The following is a 22443-nucleotide window of genomic DNA, read 5'->3' as shown; positions in this document are numbered from 1 at the left end:
ACTTCAAAATGTTTTCTTTCTAATGGTACCAATTATATGCATATCCTGGCTTCAGGGCCTGAGTAACAGGCAGTTTACTTTGGGCACGTCATTCAGCAGGGAGGGGAGAAAAAAAGGGCCTAGCCTGATGAAAAAGTCAAATAAGTATCATATCTGGACATGTTTTACAGTAGATATATCCTTCAACACAGTCATACACATGATGTGTAATCCTGTAATACGATTCTGGCCAGCGATGGCCAAATATATATTCTAATGTGGCCTTCCATGGAAAATAATTGCCCAGGCCTGCTCTAATGTGTCATAACCAGCCATAAAATAACGTAATATATGTCACAACAGGTGTAAATAGAGTATATGGGTCATGAAAGTGTTATGACACATTATGTCAGCTGTTATTACATATTATGACATGGTTATGACCGTGTCATAGTGTGTTATGACATTAGACCAGTGCTAGTCGGTGCCTTTTCAGATTAGTGACGATTATTTATTTTTTTAACCTCTAGTAACTCCCCATCCCGGGTCCTGGAGCGTAATCATCGACTGACAGTAATTAGCATAACGCAACGGACATAAATATTCCTAGAAAATATTCCTATTCATGAAAATCACAAGTGAAATATATTGAGACACAGCTTAGCCTTTTGTTAATCACCCTGTCATCTCAGATTTTCAAAATATGCTTTACAGCCAAAGCTAGACAAGCATTTGTGTAAGTTTATCGATAGCCTAGCATAGCATTTTGTCCAGCTAGCAGCAGGTAACTTGGTCACGGAAATCAGAAAAGCAATCAAATTAAATCGTTTACCTTTGATGAGCTTCGGATGTTTTCACTCACGAGACTCCCAGTTACATAGCCAATGTTCCTTTTTTCCAAAAATATTATTTTTGTAGGCGAAATAGCTGTTTGTTCTTCACGTTTGGCTGAGAAATCGCCCGGAAATTGCAGTCACAAAAACTCCGAAAAATATTCCAAATTAGCTCCATAATATCGACAGAAACATGGCAAATGTTGTTTATAATCAATCCTCAAGGTGTTTTTCAAATATCTATTCGATAATATATCCACCGGGACAATTGTTTTTTCAGTAGGACCGATTGGAATAATGGCTACTTCTGTATTTTACGCGAGAATCACTCTGAGAGCCATCAGGTGACCACTTGCGCAATGTAGCCGCTTACGGGTATTCTTCATGTTACGGTTTTCTTCCGGTGAATGAGAGGCAGACCAAAATGCAGCATGGTAATTTTGATACATGTTTAATTAACGAATAAACACGAACAAATACAAAACAAGAAACCTAAACAGCCTATCTGGTGCAAACAAACAGAGACAGGAACAATCACCCACGAAACACTCAAAGAATATGGCTGCCTAAATATGGTTCCCAATCAGAGACAACGATAAACACCTGCCTCTGATTGAGAACCACTCCAGACAGCCATAGACTATTCTAGATAACCCTACTATTGGAATCCCAATACCTACAAAAAAAAAACAAGACAAAACACACCACATAATAAACCCATGTCACACCCTGGCCTGAGCAAAATAATAAAGAAAACACAAAATACTAAGACCAGGGCGTGACAGAACCCCCCCAAGGTGCGGACTCCCGGCCGCACACCTAAACCCATAGGGGAGGGTCCGGATGGGCGTCTGTCCACGGTGGCGGCTCCAGCGTGGGACGTGGCCTTGAATCGCCTAGTAACCCCACCACCAAGGGCCCCACTGGACTGAGGAGCAGCTCGGGACTGAGGGGCAGCTCGGGACTGAGGGGCAGCTCGGGACTGAGGGGTAGCTCGGGACTGAGGGGTAGCTCGGGACTGAGGGGTAGCTCGGGACTGAGGGGTAGCTCGGGACTGAGGGGAAGCTCGGGACTGAGAGGAAGCTCGGGACTGAGAGGAAGCTCGGGACTGAGAGGAAGCTCAGTACTGAGAGGAAGCTCAGGCAGGTAGTTGGTTCTGGCAGATCCTGGCTGGCTGGTGGTTCTGGCAGATCCTGGCTGACTGGCGGTTCCGGCAGATCCTGGCTGACTGGCGGATTCTGGCTGAATGGCGGATCCTGGCTGACTGGCGGATCCTGGCTGACTGGCGGCTCTGGCGGATCCTGGTTGACTGGCGGCTCTGGCTGCTCCATGCAGACTGGCGGCTCTGGCTGCTCCATGCAGACTGGCAGCTCTGGCTGCTCCATGCAGACTGGCAGCTCTGGCAGTGCTGAACAGGCGGGAGACTCCGGCAGCGCAGTAGAGGAGGAAGGCTCTGGCAGCGCTAAACAAGCGGGAGACTCCGGCAGCGCAGAACAGGCGTGAGACTCCGGCAGCGCTGTAGAGGAGGAAGGCTCCGGCAGCGCTAAACAGGCGGGAGATTCCGGCAGCGTTAAACAGGCGGGAGACTCCGGAAGCGCTGTAGAGGAGGAAGGCTCCGACAGCGCTAGAGAGGAGGAAGGCTCTGGCAGCGCTGGACAGGCGAGGCGCACTGTAGGCCTGATGCGTGGTGCTGGCACTGGTGGTACTGGGCCGAGGACACGCACAGGAAGCCTGGTGCGGGGAGCTGCCACCGGAGGGCTGGTGCGTGGAGGTGGTACTGGATAGACCGGACCGTGCAGGCGCACTGGAGCTCTTGAGCACCGAGCCTGCCCAACCTTACCTGGCTCGACGCCCACTCTAGCCCGGCCGATACGAGGAGCTGGTATGTACCGCACCGGGCTATGCACCCGCACTGGAGACACCGTGCGCACCACAGCATAACACAGTGCCTGCCCGGTCTCTCTAGCCCCCCGGTAGGCACAGGAAGTTGCCGCAGGTCTCCTACCTGGCGTCGCCATACTCCCTGTGAGCCCCCCCCCAAGAAATTTTTGGGGCTGACTCTCGGGCTTCCATCCGCGTCGCCGTGTTGCCTCCTCATACCAGCACCTCTCCACTTTCACCGCCTCCAGCTCTTCTTTGGGGCGACGATATTCTCCAGGCTGTGCCCAGGGTCCTTTTCCATCCAATATCTCCTCCCATGTCCAGAAATCCGGATTTCGCTGCTCCTGTTGCCGCTGCTTGTCACCACACCGCTTGGTCCTTTTGTGGTGGGTGATTCTGTTACGGTTTTCTTCCGGTGAATGAGAGGCGGACCAAAATGCAGCGAGGTAATTTTGATACATGTTTAATAAACTAATAAACACGAACAATACAAAACAAGAAACGTAACGCAAAAACCTAAACAGCCTATCTGGTGCAAACAAACACAGAGACAGGAACAATCACCCACGAAACACTCAAAGAATATGGCTGCCTAAATATGGTTCCCAATCAGAGACAACGATAAACACCTGCCTCTGATTGAGAACCACTCCAGACAGCCATAGACTATTCTAGATAACCCTACTATATCACAATCCCAATACCTACAAAAAAAAAAAACAAGACAAAACACACCACATAATAAACCCATGTCACACCCTGGCCTGACCAAAATAATAAAGAAAACACAAAATACTAAGACCAGGGCGTGACACTTCAACATAAATGCATAAAACTACGTCACAATACTGTACACACCTTGGGGAATACGGAGAAAAAGTAATCTGGTTGATAGCCCATTCACTGCTCAATAGTGATGCATTGGAACACAGAACTTTCAAAAGATGAGTCACTTCCGGATTGGATTTTTCTCAGGCTTTCGCCTGCAATATCAGTTCTGTTATACGCACAGACAGTATTTTTACAGTTTTGGAAACTTTAGGGGTTTTCTATCCTAAGCTGTCAATTATATGCATATTCTAGCATCTTGTCCTGACAAAATATCCCGTTTACTACAGGAACATTATTTTTCCAAAAATGAAAATACTGCCCCTAGTCACAAAAGGTTTTAATGAGCATGGCCTTATTTTTATTACTGCATATTGGATGACTGTCATTCATATTCCATTCATCCAGCTCAATGTAACAGCGATAGGTTCAGGCTACTACATGATACTCACATTTTCCCTATACCCATCATGAAGTTGCTACAACATAGCCTACGAATAAAAGTTTACAACGTAGGTGCACAGGTCGAGAGAAAAATTGCAGTAATCAAGGTGACAGACATACATTCAAAACTGTCTTACACACACTTGCCTGCATCTAGCTGATCTAGGGTGTAATCATTATTCCAAGCAGTTGCAAATGACAGCTGCTATTGGACAAATGCAGGTATGTACGATTGTCTTCCTATAACCTAGTGGACAGCCAATGGAAATTACAATATCAACATTATCAATTTATTTCAGGAAGTCTATGTTTCTGCTCTTTAGCCCAAATGCAGAAGACTTCAATTATTGTAAGTCTCTCTCTCTCTCTCTCTCTCTCTCACCCGTCTCCCTCTTTCTCTTCTCTCCCCCTTTATCCTCTCTCTCTCTCACTTGCTCTCTCTCCCCAGTCCCACTCTCTAACAATTCTACTTTTTTTCTCCCTGTCCACATTCTCCTCACTTCCTCTTCTCACCCCCCACTCCTGCCGCCTCTCTCTCTCACTCCCCAGTCCCATTCTCTCACCCCTCTCTCTATCTATACCTGTCCCCCCTCTCCCTCTTCGCCCCCCCTGCCTTCCACCTCTCCTTCCCTCTCTCCCTTTCTGGTCCGCAGTGGGATCGTTATGGCTGTTTGATGTGTAAGTGGAGCGACCAGCAGCAGGAAGGTTTATCTCTCCAGGCAGAAGGCTGGCTGGCACTCAGCCCAACTCTAACACCCCTACACTAACACTGACACACACACAGATGCACTTACACACAAAGCAGGCTCACAAGCACACACACATGCTAGGGTTGAATATTTTCCCGGTATTTTACAAATGTTCCATACCGAGAATAAATCACTTTTCACCTGGGTAACATGGTATTTCCCGCGAAACCTGGAAGTGTCATTCTAAAGCATAGAAGCATATAAAAATGTCTGGATTTAATTATAGCTTTTATCGGCTTGAATATTCAAGCCTGATGCTACCTGAGCCTGATAAGCCATTCATTAAATGCTTTCTATGAGCCCTTCATTAAAGACATTTTATGAGCCCAAGCCCCAAAAACTCACAAATGATTGTGTTGTTATCCAAAATGCTTACATGTCCTATAACATACAGTGTAGGCTAGTATATTACCAAAATTACGCACCTCGTTCAAACCATCAATCTGGGAGAGAACATGCAATGATAGTGCAGGACATGTGGCCTTACAAAGTTACAATTATAGACTAGCAAATCTGGTTTAATTTGGAAATATAGTCGGGCCTATTTTACATTTTTATAATTAGTAGGCTGATGCATTTGTTGGCTACCTTTCATAATATTTCCCCTAATGTTGTGCAACATGCAAATTAGCCTACTTGCTCTTTCTTTCTCTATTGTTGCTTCATTCCTTCCTCGCTTTCAACAGTTAAATTAAACATGTTTTGTTGTCCTTATCTTCATCATTGTAATGACATGCTTGAATAATTTATGACTAGAATAAGATGCAGACAGATTTCACTTAATTTTAAATGCTTATCGGGGAAGGGTCTAAATAAATAACTGCCTACCGCCATCAGGCATTCTCTCTTCTCCCAGTGAGTTCTATTGGCTGCTGTATTTAACATTCAGCAAACAAGAGTTTGCATCCTTTTTCGAATATTCTATTAGTAGGCTTTAAGAAATGCACAAAAAAAAGTCAGCACGCTATTCTAGTCCAGATGTGTGTTGGACCCTATGAGCTAAGGAACGTTTTTTAAGGCCAGCGGTGCACAGCTGTGTATTTCACAAGAGACAGAGGCTATACACTTCAAATCCAATTTTATTTGTCACATACACATGGTTAGCAGATGTTAATGCGAGTGTAGCGAAATGCTTGTGCTTCTAGTTCCGACCATGCAGTAATATCTAACAAGTAATCTAACCTAACAATTTCACAACAACTAACTTATACACACAAGTGTAAAGGAATTAATAAGAATATGTGCATAAAAATATATGAATGGGTGATGGCCGAACGGCATAGGCAAGATGCAGTAGATGGCATCGAGTACAGTATATACGAGATGAGTAATGTAGGGTATGTAAACATTATATAAAGTGGCATAGTTTAAAGTGGCTAGTGATACATTTTTCTATTATTAAAGTGGCTGGAGTTGAGTCAGTATGTTGGCAGCAGCCACTCAATGTTAGTGATGGCTGTTTAACAGTCTGATGGCCTTGAGATAGAAGCTGTTTTTCAGTCTCTCAGTCCCTGCTTTGATGCACCTGTACTGACCTCGCCTTCTGGATGATAGCGGGGTGAACAGGCAGTGGCTCAGGTGGACGTTGTCCCTGATGATCTTTAATGGTCTTCCTGTGACATCGGGGGATGTAGGTGTCCTGGGGGGCAGGTAGTTTGCCCCCTGTGATGCGTTGTGCAGACATCACTACCCTCTGGAGAGCCTTACGGTTATGGGTGGAGCGGTTGCCATACCAGGCGGTGATACAGCCCAACAGGATGCTCTCGATTGTGCATCTGTAAAAGTTTGAGAGTGTTTTTGGTGACAAGCCAAATTTCTTCAGCCTCCTGAGGTTGAAGAGGCGCTGCTGCGCCTTCTTCAGCACGCTGTCTGTGTGGGTGGACCTGTGATGTGTACGCCGAGGAACTTAAAACTTTCCACCCTCTCCACTACTGTCCCGTCAATGTGGATAGGGAGCTGCTCCCTCTGCGGTTTCCTGAAGTCCACGACTTAAGCAATAATCCATGAAAAGGATGTGGTATATGGCCAATATACCACGGCTAAGGGCTGTTATTATGCACGAGTGCCTGGATACAGCCCTTAGCCATCGTATATTGACTATATACCACAAACCCCAGAGGTGCCTTATTGCTATTATGAGCTGGTTGCAAATGTAAATACAGTGGCAAGAAAAAGTATGTGAACCCTTTGGAAATACCTGAATTTCTGCTTAAATTGGTCATAAAATTTGATCTGAACTTCATCTAGGTCACAACAATAGACAAACAGTCTGCTTAAACTAATAACACACAAACAATTATATGTTGTCATGTCTTTATTGAATATATTGTGTAAACATTCACATTGCAGGGTGGGAAAAGTATGTGAACCCTTGGATTTAATAACTGGTTGACCCTCCTTTGGCAGCAATAACCTCAACCAAACGTGTTCTGTAGTTGCGGATCAGACCTGCACAATGGTCAGGAGGAATTTTGGACCATTCTTCTTTACAAAACGTTCAGTTCAGCAATATTCTTAGGATGTCTGGTGTGAACTGCTCTCTTGAGGTCATGCCACAGCATCTCAATTGGGTTGAGGTCGGGACTCCGACTGGGCCACTCCAGAAGGCTTATTTTTTTCTGTTGAAGCCATTCTGTTGTTGGTTTACTTCTGTGTTTTGGTTAATTGTCTTGATGCATCACCCAACCATGATGCTCCCTCCACCGTACTTTACAGTTAGGATGAGGTTTTGATGTTGGTGGGCTGTGCCTTTTTTTCTCCATACATAGTGTTTTGTCATCCTTCCAAACAACTCAACTGTAGTTTCATCTGTCCACAGAATACTGGAACAACCAGGTGCACTTTTGCAAACTTCAGACATGCAGCAATGTTTTTTGGACAGCAGTGGCTTCTTCCTGTCACGCTCGCTGAAATGAGTGGACCAAGATGCAGCGTGGTACGTTTCCATCCTTTTATTTAGAAGAGAAACTTAAAGCGCAAAAACAATAAAGCGAATAAACGAAACGCTACATGCAGTGCAGAAAGCAACTACACACAAACATAGTCAAGATCCCACAAATCACAATGGGGAGATGGCTACCTAAATATCATCCCCAATCAGAGACAACGATAAACAGCTGCCTCTGATTGGGAACCATACCAGGCCAACATAGACATATAATTCCCCTAGATAACCCACCCTTAATCACACCCCGGCCTAACCAATATAGAGAATAAACAGCTCTCTATGGTCAGGGCGTGACAATTCCGTGGTGTCCTCCCACCATTCTTGTTTAGTGTTTTACATATCGTAGACTTGTCAACAGATGTTAGCATGTTCCAGAGATTTCTGTAAGTCTTTAGCTGACACTCAAGGATTTTTCTGAACCTCATTGATCATTCTGTGCTGTGCTCTTGCAGTCATCTTTGAAGGATGGCCACTCTTAGGGAGACTAGCAACAGTGCTGAACTTTCTCCATTTATAGACAATTTGTCTTGCCGTGGACTGATGAACATCAAGGCTTTTAGAGATACTTTTGTAACCCTTTCCAGCTTTATGCAAGTCAACAATTCTTAATCTTAGGTCTTCTGAGATCTCTTTTGTTCGAGGCATGGTTCACATCAGGCAATGCTTCTTGTGAATAGCAAACTCAAATTTTGTGAGTGTTTTTTATAGGGCAAGGCAGCGCTAATCAACATCTCCAATCTTATCTCATTGATTGGACAGGTTAGCTGACTCCTGACTCCAATTAGCTTTTGGAGAAGACATTAGCCTAGGGGTTCACATACTTTTTCCAACCTACACTGTGAATGTTTAAATAATGTGTTCAATATAGACAAGAAAAATACAATAATTTGTGAGTTATTAGTTTAAAGCACACTATGTTTGTCTGTTGTTGTGACTTAGATGAAGATCAGATCAAATTTGATGACCGATTTATGCAGAAATGTAGGTAATTCCAAAGGGTTCACATACTTTGACTTGCCACTGTAAATGTTTTGTTTTACCCGGGGTATATGGTCTTTCAGCTAATCAGCACTCAGGACTTGAACCACCCAGTTTATAGTTATGCATAACCCAATGTGTATTACATATATGGCTAATACTATACTAAATGGCTAATTTGAGTGATAGACCAAAATAAATAAGGTGGCCCCCAAAAGCCAGATGGAGATGTGTAAATTAGACACGCATTCCGTTGTTATATTGTTGTTATATATATATATTACTGTATACTGCAACAAATGTAGGCCTACCTGTCACAAGAAAAAAAGTTACCATGATGACATGATACATGCATTATGAACTGCGCTCCTACTGAGATGCGCTGTCTGTCCCCACCCTGAGCGTTGATGATGGATCATGCAGATAGCAGAGCGAAGGCCATAGAGAAGACAGATTTAGACATCTCATATAATTTAACAGTTCCATTTCACGTCATGCTGCTCATAGAAATAATGAATTATAATTTACCGGTTTCACACAGTTATTTATAGCCGGGAAAAGGGAATGGGTTTGGGTGGGAAATCTTGGTATATCTCGGTAACCTGTTTCCTTTAAGTACCTGGCCAAGTACCGGTCTAGACCTAGTCAAAACCTGCTGCAGCGAAGAAAACTCCAGAAGAAAATATGTGTGCGTGGCAGTGTGTTTGTATGTGCATGTGTCCTAGTTTCAGTAGCTTTTTGGAATTCATCTCTTTTTCATCCTGTTGTTTTATGTTTTGTCTTTAGAGTGAATTCCCCTGGCAATAGCTCTCCACAAATGACATCATCCAGCTATTTAGTTGGGAAAGAGTCAGATTACGTCTTTGCACATTGTTCCCAAAAATAACTTGTTAGAGAATACATTGCTCCTCAATTCTACTCACAGCTCATTTTCTCCCTCTTTCTCTCCCTCTTTCATACTGTGTTCTTGCTCTCATCGCCCAGATCTGTATTTTTCTCTACCTCCCTCCCTCTCTCACCCCCCTTTGAGCCACCCTCTCTCTCCCTCTCCCTCAGTCTCTCTCTGTCTCAGTGTTATGTAAGCAGCATGGTGTAAAGGGGATGGTTGTGTGTGTGTGGGCTGTTTGAGAAGAGAGTGTACAGTAGGACCACTTTACCAGTTATCTGAACTCTCATTCTCCAAGGAGCTTCCCAAGGTCACAGCACAGCCTTCTAGTGTGAGAACAGGATGCTATTTCAAAAAACACCTCCGCTCTATAGAACGCAGCTCATCCTTTACAGGATGTTTCCTGCCTGTCTGTCTTTGTGTGTGTGTGTGTGTGTTCAAGTTTAAGATGTATTGTCAAAAACCCAACAGCGCAGTAATTAATATCAAATACTATAACTAATCAATCTTCTGACACCACCTAGCATATACAGTTGAAGTCGGAAGTTTACATACACCTTAGGCAAACACATTTAAACTCAGTGTTTCACAATTCCTGACATTTAATTCTAGTAAAAATTCCTTGTTTTAGGTCAGTTAGGATCACCACTTTATTGTAAGAATGTGAAATGTCAGAATAATAGTAGAGAGTGATTTATTTCAGCTTTTCTTTCTTTCATCACAATCCCAGTGGGTCAGAAGTTTACATACACTCAATTAGTAATTGGTAGCATTGCCTTTAAGTTGTTTACCTTGGGTCAAACGTTTTGGGTAGCCTTCCACAAGCTTCCAATAATAAGTTGGATGAATTTTGTCCCATTCCTCCTGACAGAGATGATGTAACTGAGTCAGGTTTGTAGGCCTCCTTGCTCACTCACACATGCTTTTTCAGTTCTGCCCACACATTTTCTATAGGATTGAGATCAGGGCTTTTTGATGGCCACTCCAATACCTTGACTTTGTTGTCCTTAAGCCATTTTGCCACAACTTTGGAAGTATGCTTGGGGTCATTGTCCACTTGGAAGACCCATTTGCGACCAAGCTTTAACCTCCTGACTGATGTCTTGAGATGTTACTTCAATATATCCACATAATTGTCCTGCCTCATGATGCCATCTATTTTGTGAAGTGCACCAGTCCCTCCTGCAGCAAAGCACCCCCACAACATGATGCTGCCACCCCTGTGCATCACGGTCGGGATGGTGTTCTTCGGCTTCTTTTGATTTTCAAGCAAAGAGGCACTGAGTTTGAAGGTAGGCCTTGAAATACATCCACATGTACACCTCCTATTGACTCAAAAAAATGTCAATTAGCCTAACAGAAGCTTCTAAAGCCATGACATAATTTTCTAGAATTTTCCAAGCTGTTTAAAGGCACAGTCAACTTAGTGTATGTAAACGTCTGACCCACTGGAATTGTGATTGAAATATAAGTGAAATAATCTGTCTGTAAACAATTGTTGGAAAGATTACTTGTGTCATCCACAAAGTATATCTCCTAACCGACTTGCCAGAACTATAGCTTGTTAACAAGAAATTTGTGGAGTGGTTGAAAAACGAGTTTTAATGACTCCAACCTAAGTGTATGTAAACTTCCGACTTCAACTGTATGTACTCACACTGAAAAATGCTGTTGTTTCGATAACCCACATGCTGTGTTGCAGGCATTGGGTCACTTATTTACATTATTTTATTTTTTTAAAACTGCTGGGTTATTGATGCTGGGTTCTGGGTTATTGAGATTTGTCCCAGCGGGTCAGATCTGAAGACTGGAGGCGTGGTATAGTAGGGGTGTGGCTTGAGATAGCTATTTCATCCACCCATGAAAATAAATGTCATTCCTGTTCATGTTTTGTGTTGCATAGATCTCACAGACTGATGTTGAACAGAATATACAGTGGGGCAAAAAAGTATTTAGTCAGCCACCAATTGTGCAAGTTCTCCCACTTAAAAAGATGAGAGAGGCCTGTAATTTTCATCATAGGTACACTTCAACTATGACAGACAAAATCAGAAAAAAAATCCAGAAAATCACATTGTAGGATTTTTTATGAATTTATTTGCAAATTATGGTGGAAAATAAGTATTTGGTCACCTACAAACAAGCAAGATTTCTGGCTCTCACAGACCTGTAGGTGCTTCAACTGAGTAAAGGGTCTGAACATGTATGTAAATGTATATTTCATTTTTTTAAATAAATTAGTAAAAATTCTAAAAACCTGTTTTTGCTTTGTCATTATGGGGTATTGTGTGTGGATTGTTGTTTTCACCCTCATCAATTTAATACATTTTTAAATAAGACAAAGATAACAAAATATGGAAAATGTTTAGGGAACTCATGCTTCTGTATATGTAAATGAAAAAAGAATGTATACAGTGGGGCAAAAAAGTATTTAGTCAGCCACCAATCGTGCAAGTTCTCCCACTTAAAAAGATGAGAGAGGCCTGTAATTTTCATCATAGGTACACTTCAACTATGACAGACAAAATGAGGGGGAAAAAATCAGAAAATCATATTGTAGGATTTTTTATGAATTTATTTGCAAATTATGGTGGAAAATAAGTATTTGGTCAATAACAAAAGTTTATCTCAATACTTTGTTATATACCCTTTGTTGGCAATGACAGAGGTCAAATGTTTTCTGTAAGTCTTCACAAGGTTTTCACACACTGTTGCTGGTATTTTGGCCCATTCTTCTTTAAGAGGCTCCTCTGTCCTCCACTCGTTACCTGTATTAATGGCACCTGTTTGAACTTGTTATCAGTATAAAAGATACCTGTCCACAACCTCAAACAGTCACACTCCAAACTCCACTATGGCCAAGACCAAAGAGCTGTCAAAGGACACCAGAAACAAAATTGTAGACCTGCACCAGGCTGGGAAGACTGAATCTGCAATAGATAAGCAGCTTGATTTGAAGAAATCAACTGTGGGAGCAATTATTAGGAAATGGAAGACATACAAGACCACTGATAATCTCCCTCGATCTGGGGCTCCACGCAAGATCTCACGCCATGGGGTCAAAATGATCACAAGAACGGTGAGCAAAAATCCCAGAACCACACGGGGGGACCTAGTGAATGACCTGCAGAGAGCTGGGACCAAAGTAACAAAGCCTACCATCAGTAACACACTACGCCGCCAGGGACTCAAATCCTTGCAGTGCCAGACGTGTCCCCCTGCTTAAGCCAGTACATGTCCAGGCCCGTCTGAAGTTTGCTAGAGAGCATTTGGATGATTCAGAAGAAGATTGGGAGAATGTCATATGGTCAGATGAAACCAAAATATAACTTTTTGGTAAAAACTCAACTCGTTGTGTTTGGAGGACAAAGAATGCTGAGTTGCATCCAAAGCACACCATACCTACTGTGAAGCATGGGGGTGGAAACATGCTTTGGGGCTGTTTTTCTGCAAAGGGACCAGGACGATTGATCCGTGTAAAGGAAAGAATGAATGGGTCCATGTATCGTGAGATTTTGAGTGAAAACCTCCTTCCATCAGCAAGGGCATTGAAGATGAAACGTGGCTGGGTCTTTCAGCATGACAGCATGAGTTCCCTAAATCCCAAACACAACGCCCGGGCAACGAAGGAGTGGCTTCGTAAGAAGCATTTCAAGGTCCTGGAGTGGCTTAGCCAGTCTCCAGATCTCAACCCCATAGAAAATCTTTGGAGGGAGTTGAAAGTCTGTGTTGCCCAGCAACAGCCCCAAAACATCACTGCTCTAGAGGAGATCTGCATGGACGAATGGGCCAAAATACCAGCAACAGTGTGTGAAAACCTTGTGAAGACTTACAGAAAACATTTGACCTCTGTCATTGCCAACAAAGGGTATATAACAAAGTATTGAGATAAACTTTTGTTATTGACCAAATACTTATTTTCCACCATAATTTGCAAATAAATTCATAAAAAATCCTACAATATGATTTTCTGATTTTTTTCCCCTCATTTTGTCTGTCATAGTTGAAGTGTACCTATGATGAAAATTACAGGCCTCTCTCATCTTTTTAAGTGGGAGAACTTGCACGATTGGTGGCTGACTAAATACTTTTTTGCCCCACTGTATACATTCTTTTTTCATTTACACATACAGAAGCATGAGTTCCCTAAACACCTATGTAAATCCCATTGTTGGGATATAAAAATGTGCTACACCTTATAAAATTGTACATTTGGAAAGTACTCAGGCCAATTGACATTTTCCATATTTTGTTATCTTTGTCTTATTTAAAAATGTATTAAATTGATGAGGGTGAAAACAACAATCCACACACAATACCCCATAATGACAAAGCAAAAACAGGTTTTTAGAATTTTTACTAATTTATTTTAAAAAATGAAATATACATTTACATACATGTTCAGACCCTTTACTCAGTTGAAGCACCTTTGGCAGCTATAACAGCCTCGAGTCTTCTTGGGTACGACTCTACAAGCTTGGCACACCTGTATTTGGGGAGTTTCTCCCATTCTTCTCTGCAGATCCTCTTAAGCTCTGTCAGGATGGATGGGGAGAGTTGCTGCAAAGCTATTTTCAGGTCTCTCCAGAGATGTCGGGTTCAAGTCTGGGCTCTGGCTGGGCCACTCAAGGACATTCAGAGACTTGTCCACAAGCAACTCATGCATTGTCTTGGCTGTGTGCTTAGGGTCGTTGTCCTGTTAGAAGGTGAACCTTCACCCCAGTCTGAGGTCCTGAGCGCTCTGGAGTGGGTTTTCATCAAGGATCTCTATGTGGCCTCCCGTGTGGTGCAGTGGTTAAGAGCGCTGTACTGCAGCGCCAGCTGTGCCACCAGAGACTCTGAGTTCTCGCCCAGGCTCTGTCATAAGCGACCGGGAGGTCCGTGGGGCAATGCACAATTGGCCTAGCGTCGTCCGTGTTAGGGAGGTTTTGGCCGGTAGGGATATCCTTTTCTCATCGCGCACCAGTGACTGCTGTGGCGGGCCGGGCACAGTGCACGCTAACCAAGGTGCACGGTGTCTCCTCCGAGACATTGGTGCGGCTGGCTTCCGGGTTGGATGAGCGCTGTGTTAAGAAGCAGTGGTTGGGTTGTGTATCGGAGGACGCATGACTTTCAACCTTCGTCTCTCCCGAGCCCGTACGGGAGTTGTAGCGATGAGACAAGATAGTAGCTACTAAAAACAATTGGATACCACAAAATTGGGGAGAAAAAGGGGTAAAAAAAATAATATATATTTTTTTTAAAAGGATCTCAATGTACTTTGCTCCTTTCATCTTTTCCTCGATCCTGACTAGTCTCCCAGTCCCTGTCGCTGAAAAACATTTCCACAGCATAATGCTGACATCACCATGCTTCACCGTAGGGATGGTGCCAGGTTTCCTCGAGACATGATGTTTGCGATTCAGGCCAAAGAGTTCAATCTTGTTTTCATCGGACCAGAAAATCGTTTCTCATGGTCTGAGTCTTTAGGTGACTTTTGGCAAACTCCAAGTGGGCTGTCATGTGCCTTTTACTGAGGAGAATGGCTTCCGTCTTGCCACTGTACCATAAAGGCCTGATTGGTGGATTGCTGCAGAGATGATTGTCCTTATGTAAATAAGCTATTTCTGTTTTTCATTTTTTATAATAATATTTAATCCATTTTAGAATAAGGCTGTAACGTAACAAAATGTGGAAAAGTCAAGGGGTCTGAATACTTTCTGAAGGCACTGTAACAAGTCATAAATTGTCTCACAGTTTTTCTCAATTGCTAAAACACAATTTCTGAAACCTTGCTCCAATTCCTGAAAACATTAAACACAAAACCTCAACTTCAAGCAGTATTTACATAACCTCTGACTCCTCTTGCAAAATGAAACATTCGCCTCAAAACAGTTTTACCTGTGTTCAAAATCAAACACTGCTCTCAAATCATAAACAAAGTTATTCACGCAACACAACTGTCAAAATAACCCAACATGTGTCCTGTTCACTATTTAACCAGCGCTGGGTTACCAAATAACCCAACATGTGTCTTGTTCACTATTTAACCAGCGCTGGGTTACCAAATAACCCAACATGTGTCCTGTTCACTATTTAACCAGCGCTGGGTTACCAAATAACCCAACATGTGTCCTGTTCACTATTTAACCAGCGCTGGGTTACCAAATAACCCAACATGTGTCCTGTTCACTATTTAACCAGCGCTGGGTTAATAACCCAACATGTGTCCTGTTCACTATTTAACCAGCGCTGGGTTACCAAAAATAACCCAACATGTGTCCTGTTCACTATTTAACCAGCGCTGGGTTACCAAAAATAACCCAACATGTGTCCTGTTCACTTTTTAACCAGCGCTGGGTTACCAAAAATAACCCAACATGTGTCCTGTTCACTATTTAACCAGCGCTGGGTTACCACTTACCAAATAACCCAACATGTGTCCTGTTCACTATTTAACCAGCGCTGGGTTACCAAATAACCCAACATGTGTCCTGTCCACTTTTTAACCAGCGCTGGGTTACCAAATAACCCAACATGTGTCCTGTTCACTATTTAACCAGCGCTGGGTTACCAAATAACCCAACATGTGTCTTGTTCACTATTTAACCAGCGCTGGGTTACCAAATAACCCAACATGTGTCCTGTTCACTATTTAACCAGCGCTGGGTTACCACTTACCAAATAACCCAACATGTGTCCTGTTCACTATTTAACCAGCGCTGGGTTACCAAATAACCCAACATGTGTCCTGTCCACTTTTTAACCAGCGCTGGGTTAAAATAACCCAACATGTGTCCTGTCCACTTTTTAACCAGCGCTGGGTTACCAAATAACCCAACATGTGTCCTGTTCACTATTTAACCAGCGCTGGGTTACCACTTACCAAATAACCCAACATGTGTCCTGTTCACTATTTAACCAGCGCTGGGTTACCAAATAACCCAACATGTGTCCTGTTCACCATTTAACCAGCGCTGGGTTACCAAATAACCCAACATGTGTTGTTTTTTCGCCCGTTATTTTTAAGAGTGTAGGCGGTGATTAGGAGAAAGTGACATAATAATAATAATAGTAAACAGTATGGCAGCAAATTTGACGTTTGGAACAACTTTGAAATTTGAGGCCTGAGAAACATGGATGAACATCTAATTCTGACGTATGACTATGAGACCTGGTGGTGCATAACACCATTGGTGTAAACTACTGCATATACACTTCCTACTTTAAATGCTAAATGAGGTGTTGTTGCATAACACTGAGTATTAATTACAGCGTCAGCACTAAGCAAAATTAGTTTAACACTCAAAAGTTTGGACTCTGGCCCAGTATAAAATGTAACCTTGTCAGTGTTGATTTAACACTGGAGAATTTGCTGTGTACATGTAAACAGGAGTTATAGTGACCAGTAGCAGGATAAATAGATACTTATATATACCAGAAATAATTAAGTACTAACGGTAATGAGAATAAATAATCAAAGTATTGGTAGCAATAAATCTAATGAATAGTAATTTTAGCAGGAGCTTAGGCGTGAAGGGGAGCAGTAGTTGTTAGTGATTTAACAGTCTTATGTCCAACAAATAGAGGCTGTTTAGGAGTCTGTTGGTCTATGCCTTAATGCACCGGTACTGTCTGCCGGACGAGAACAGGAGAACAGTCCATCTCTCGGGTTGCTGGAGTCTTTGTACATTTTTCGGGCCTTTCTCAGACACCGCCTCGCATATACAATATGTCCTGGATAGCTGGGAGCTCAGCCCCAGTGATGCGCTGGGCCGTCCGCACACAGTGTGTGTGTCGGTGTTGGTGTGCACATGGATAAACTCTGCTGTACCCTAAAATAGCAGTGGTGCATAACTAATATATCAGTGTGAGACGTTGTCAGGTTTTGCTCTATTCCGGTTTAATATCCATCAGTGTTGATTTTGTGACAGTAGGCAGGTCGGGGCAGACAGAGTGTCACTTAATAACCTGGATGAATGTGATCAGTATCAGCACTTAACAAATGAGGAACATCCTTCATACTAATCTAACCCTGTCACAGGGAGAGAAGCAGGGGACAATCACACACACAAGCACGCACACACAGACACACACTCGCACACTCCAGATTGGCTCACTGTTAATGACCCGATATAATGCAACATGATTGACCACAACAAATAGAGAATGTAACTTCAATTGGGCCAGGAGTGTGTGTGTGTGTGTGTGTGTGTGTGTGTGTGTGTGTGTGTGTGTGTGTGTGTGTGTGTGTGTGTGTGTGTGTGTGTGTGTGTGTGTGTGTGTGTGTGTGCGCAGTGTTTCCCCTATATGTATTTAGGGGATCATGGCCGCCACTGCAAATAAAAATATAATGCAGATTTATAGATTAGTACCCCCCGCGAAGACCCCCACCCCGTCCCCCGCTAACTCTGCCACTGCTGCCACTGTAGGCTACTGCTGTGCCCTATCTAAGGTCATGCGCACATACGGATGGACACAAACACACACACACAAATGCACTCACTTACGAATGCATGCCCGCCGAAATACACGTGCAAACACATGCATTTGCAGAAAGATGCATGCACACAAACACACACACACACACACACATTCACATTGTGTCCAGTGCTATGATTGCTTTCATATCTTTCTCACTGAAAGATGATATCTCATAAGTAATAGGCTGGTTCTCTTGATTTCCATTATTCTCCTCCAACATCTACAGTATCCATCTCATAGTCTGTTCTGTATGTTTGTTATTCTCTGAAGACAGGAGCCCCCCATTTAAATATGAACTGATTAGATTTTCAATATTGCCATGTTGTGTGTATTTTGAGGGACAGTGTATCAGATCAGGGTTTAATTGTGTGTACTAACATCAAGGAAGTATCTCATGACACTGTCGTCACAGCTAAGCAGACAAACACACACACACACACACACACACACACACACACACACACACACACACACTGGAGCTGTATTCAGGGAGGTAAGCAGCACATGTGTATCCTCTCAAAGCCACTGATTGTATTTTTTTAGGCTGCTCAGATTGTGCATTGTGTTGAATACGGAAGGCCACATTAGAAACTGAATATTTAAACCATCTCTTTGCATTGTTATTTACAGTTTTTACCAATTACATAAAACCAATAAGTGCTATTTAGAATAGAAAAGGTCTCTCTCTCTCTCTCGTTCTCTCTCTCTCTCACTCTCGCTCTCTCTCTCTCTCACACACACACACACACACACACACACACACACACACACACACACACACACACACACACACACACACACACATAGACTGCTATGGGCTCAGAGAGTGTGCCAAGAGGACATATCACAGGCAGATGTTTGAGCAGCTGGCTTTACACGGTCGCACAGTTAGAGAGAGGGATTGAGAGAGATGCAGAAAGATGGAGTATATAGACCAAGTGTCTGGCTCTCTAACCACACTCTCAAGCACATTTTGCGATGCCAGAAAGCTTGTTTGAATTCAAATCAGTGTAGTGTTTAATGAAAAGTGAATACTGACTCGATACTAATTAAAGCGTACTCTCTGGCAATGTGAGGAGAATGTTGCTTCGTCTTACACCAGAGACCACCACATACCAACTATGACTACATAAGTAAATGAAAAAACAGGAGGATCATCCGTTCCAATAGCTCAAAGCAGCCTCCTTTCCTCATCTCCTCTCCTTCATCTGCACTGATCTGAAAACACAGGATAGGTAAAAACAAAATAGTGGATACCTGTCCTTCTTTCACCTGTCCAGCTCTCTGACATCACTGCAGGTTAAGGAGATCAGAAAAGGATGTCACTTCCGTCTTTAAAGTATTGAGCTGCATCCCCTGTCTCATACGATGGAGGTCACTAGGGGTCAAAGGTGACTGGGAGGTCAAGTGAAGCCATGTTTTGCCCTGAGCCTCACACCAAAGTGGGATAATGTTTGGCTGGGGTGTCCTGACTGGTTACAGTGAATAAGTCATACATTCAGCTGTCCTGTGTTTGTTCCTCCCTGATCCCCTCCGGCTTCCGTAGAGGACTTAATGCATTTCTGTTGTTCCTCCTCCATGGCACACCACTTTCTTCTGTCCCCTGGGACACATAGAACATGAGTCTTCCAATTCTACCTATTCAACAGGCTAAAGGACAGGTGCATGTTCCTGGCAGTAAGACTGGGGCAGCCAAAATAAAAGATAACGTGAGAACTGTACTGGACCTTAAAAATGGATAAAATGTTGCAGGGTTTTGTAACAAAATTCAGAGTGTCAGTGTATGAGTGGTAGAATACAAGCCGCCACAGCTGAAACAGAAGTGGTTGAAACGTTTGGTTTTATTCATCATGGCTCTAAAGTAATGTTCCCCAAGACATATACAGTACCTAGTGAAAGGCGACACACCCCGTTGCATAGTCTACACATTTTGCTGCCTTAAAATGAAGTAAAATATGACATCTAAGTGAAGGAAAACGTATAGAACATTTTCAAAATTAATTACAAAATGATGATGTCTTGATTGTCTTCATACCCCACAGTTAATATTTGGTTGAGGCACATTTGATAGCCATTACAGCTGTGAAACATATTGAATACGATTCTATCAACCTTGCACAACTCTTAGGGCAATATTTAACTCATTTAACTTGTTTTTGTCAGAATTGCTCAAGCAATTTGGTTGGGAGTCATTGATAGACAGGAATATTCTCTCAGATTTTCAAGCAGATTTAAGTCAGGACTGAGACTTGACCATTCAAGAAAACTCAATGCCTATTGGAAAGCCATTCTGGTGTGTCTTTGGTATTAAAATGTCTAGAATTGTTCAGCTGAAAAATTTAAGTCTATCCCAGGGTTAGGTATTCAGAAAGCTGTTTATCTGTGCTTTCGTATTTATTTTGATCCTGACAATATCCAGTCCCTGCCGGTCACAAGCATGCCCGTAACATGATGCCCGTAACCACCACAAGGTTTGAATATTTCTGTCCATCAATGACTCCCAACCAAATTTACTGAGCTTGAGCAATTTTGAAAAAAAGAAAAAAGAGATTGTGGCTATGTATGCACTCATCTATGCTACACAGATCAAGACCCCTCTTCTCCTCCTCGTTAGTTCAGCTGAGCTTAGAATAATGAATAAATAATTTACAGTCTGTCCACAGCTTTAGAAGGCCTTTTGTCCTCTCGCCCTATTCCACCACTCACTGACTACTATGCTGGGTTGTCCTAGCAGCTGGGTATTTTTGAACGTAATCCTTAGGTTATTTCTAGGAGGTGTGGCTTATTATGGCTTTCAGCTCAGTCTTATTGGCCACCCATGAGAGCAAATGTCATTCCTGTTCATCATCTTAAGTTTACATATTAAAAATTCTAAGTTTCACAAAAAGTGACATTGTGCTCTGATATTATGATAACTTATTACATATTACAGTAAGGTATACCACATTATTGAATCCCAACAATGGGATTTACGTAAGCATTTAGGGAACTCATCCACTTCTGAATGCACTGTTGAAGGCAGACAAATTTAAATGTTTGACCATACCATGTGATGACTATGCAACAGAACATATGAACAGGAATGACATTTACTCTCATGGGTGGCAAAAAATAACTATCTGATAGCCACACCCCTACTAAACTACGCCTCCAGTCTTCTGAGCTAACCTGCTACCTCATATCTCAATAACCCACATCAATAACCCAGCAGTTCTTAAAGAAAACAACGTAACTAAGTGACCCACCACCTGCAACACAGCGTGGGTCAACCAAACAATCCAGCATTTTCTTATGTGTACAACGTATGAGTGAGGCACATATATAACATTTGGCAAAAAAAAACATGATTATTTGTCTCTCTGAGATGAAAAATCAAGTGATAGATTTTAAAATACTGTACATGCCTGTCATTGAACAAACCCATGCCATGATTTGGTTAATCGGGAATGGTGTCCCGTACACGGGATGTTGAGCTAACATAGGCTAATGCGATTAGCATGAGGTTGTAAGTAACAAGAACATTTCCCAGGACATAGACATTTCTGATGTTGGCAGAAAGCTGAAATTCTTGCTAATCTAACTGCACTGCCCAATTTACAATAGCTATTACAGTGAAAGAATACCGTGACAGAACTATCGCGACTAGTCTCCTCCCATGCCCTGTATAATGGCATATAATTGTTTTACACGCCGCAACGCGACAGCCATCAAGCTGACTTCCTGCAGGCTTTTCAGGGAATGAGATGGAATTTCCTTTCTCATTCTGTTCTTGGTGGATGAGCCCGGACTAGTGTGAAGCAGCTAATAAGCGAATCCACCACACTTTTAGGTCAGGCTTAATTACTGCTTCTTGGCTGACCTTGCTGTCTAAACTTTGCTTTAGAGCATCAATTATGGCTCGTCAATTTATATGTTAATGAGGACTGGAGGCGACGGACGGGACATAGAGGGATGGGATAGGGAGGGACGGGGTAAAGAGATTTGTATTGGGACAAAGTTTTAACACTACTGTGCCGGCTTGGAGTTCTGAATGATTTGGTGGCTGAGCAGTGAGGAACCTGTTTCCTGTGTTTGTCTCTCTGGGATCCTGATATACAAAAGTATGTGGACACCCCTTCAAATGAGTGGATTCGGCTATTTCAGCGACACCCGTTGCTGACAGGTGTATACAATCGAGCACACAGCGATGCAATGTCCATAGACAAAGAATGGCAATAGAATGGCCTTTCTGAATCCGTTATAGGATGCCACCTTTCCAACAAGACAAAATCGTCAAAATTCTGCTCCGCTAGAGCTGGTCTAGGGCACTGCATCGCAATGCTAGCTGTGCCACCAGAAACTCTGGGTTTGCGCACAGGCTCTGTCGCAGCCGGCCGTGACCGGGAGGTCCGTGGGGAGACACACAATTGGCCTAGCGCCGTCCGGGTTAGGGAGGGTTTGGCCGGTAGGGATATC

This window comes from Oncorhynchus tshawytscha, linkage group LG26, assembly GCF_018296145.1.
Source record: "Oncorhynchus tshawytscha isolate Ot180627B linkage group LG26, Otsh_v2.0, whole genome shotgun sequence".
Classification (NCBI taxonomy): Eukaryota; Metazoa; Chordata; class Actinopteri; order Salmoniformes; family Salmonidae; genus Oncorhynchus; species Oncorhynchus tshawytscha.
The sequence above is the reverse complement of the archived record's forward strand: the minus strand, read 5'-3'. Positions refer to the sequence as shown.